At 37.2% G+C, this 1,300-nt stretch overlaps 1 pseudogene; it reads left to right on the top strand.

Annotated features, from left to right (window-relative positions):
* The first annotated feature begins 539 nt into the window (after positions 1-539).
* On the top strand, positions 540-673 carry LOC145288419 (U2 spliceosomal RNA; annotated as a pseudogene).
* The last annotated feature ends 627 nt before the right edge of the window (positions 674-1,300 follow it).

The raw sequence follows: 1,300 nt of genomic DNA, 5'->3' as shown, positions 1-1,300 counted from the left end.
TTTCCATATGTCTGAATACCCTATATACAAACTTTCAAATCTGTAGATAAAAAATTTGTTGAGTATATAGGTTGAGAATTGTTCTCTCTCTCTCACACGAAACTGTGCACTCGGCTTCTTCCCCCCCTTCCCACCCCAAATGCTTGGGAAACTGTGCACTGTTTTTGTTGGTTTTCAAGCTGCCTCTTCCCCCCCCCCACACACACACAGTTTAACAGTAGTAGGAGGTCAAGAGAAAGAGGGTGAGAGAGAGAGAAGAGTAAGTTGGTGAGAGAGAGAGAAAAGAGAAAGAGGGTGTTGGTTTTATATTTTTATTATCGTCTAATATTTTGAAAGCTGAATTTCTAATAAAATGTGCATCTATAGGAGATAATGCCTGGGAATGTGTTCCCCCCCCCCCACAGTTTAACAGTGGTGTGACGTCAAGAGAAAGAGGGTGAGAGAGAGGGAAGAGTAAGTGGGTGAGAGAGAGAGAGAAAGAGAGAGAAAAAAAAGAAAGACGGTGTTGGTTTTGTGAAAAAAGTTGTTATTTACAATTGTTCGCATTCTTGGCCTTTTGGTCAAGATCAAAGTGTAGTATCTGTTCTTCAGATGCTGCACTTCTATTTCTTGTTCTCTTTCGGTGGAGGAGAAATCCTCCACGACTGAGACAATTTTTATTTTTGTACCTTTTCTCCACGTTAAAAAACGACCCTGGTGTCTAACTCTGTCCCGTGGGGAGGCATAGTAAATAGGTACAATTGTTCGCCATTAGTGGATGTTGACGTCACGTCACGTGACATGACTAAGCGTTTTTTTTTTTTTAGTATGAATAACATTTTTTGTTTTAATTATAAAGTCTACACTTAATTTTATAGAAAATGATGTATATATAATAGAAAAAAAAAATTACTGGTTTTGTTGGATTCAAGTGGATCCCCCCCTCCAGTTTAAGAGATAGCAGGTCACGTGGTAATATACAAAATGGCTAGCGTAAATATAAAGATCGGTTTTTTTATCGACGAATATTTTGAAAGCTGAATTTTTTTTTATTCCTGTACATTTTTTCCTGATATTTTTCGTTAAAACTCTTGTATAAATACTATTTTTAACCAGTTAAATACGCTGGAGACATTGTCATGGAGTTTAATAATCTCTAGAACAAAGCAGAAGAGAAATTACAAAAGTATCGGTAAAACAAAGTGTTTGTTTACATTTGTTCGCCATTACTGGATGTTGACGTCACGTCACGTGACATGACTAAGCGTTTTTGGATTATGTAATATTAACATTAAAATGACAGGTTTTTTGGGGGGCCCCC

This window comes from Euprymna scolopes, chromosome 11 (assembly GCF_053919585.1).
Source record: "Euprymna scolopes isolate OS-2025 chromosome 11, ASM5391958v1, whole genome shotgun sequence".
In the NCBI taxonomy this organism is placed as follows: Eukaryota; Metazoa; Mollusca; class Cephalopoda; order Sepiida; family Sepiolidae; genus Euprymna; species Euprymna scolopes.
The sequence above is the reverse complement of the archived record's forward strand: the minus strand, read 5'-3'. Positions and strand labels throughout refer to the sequence as shown.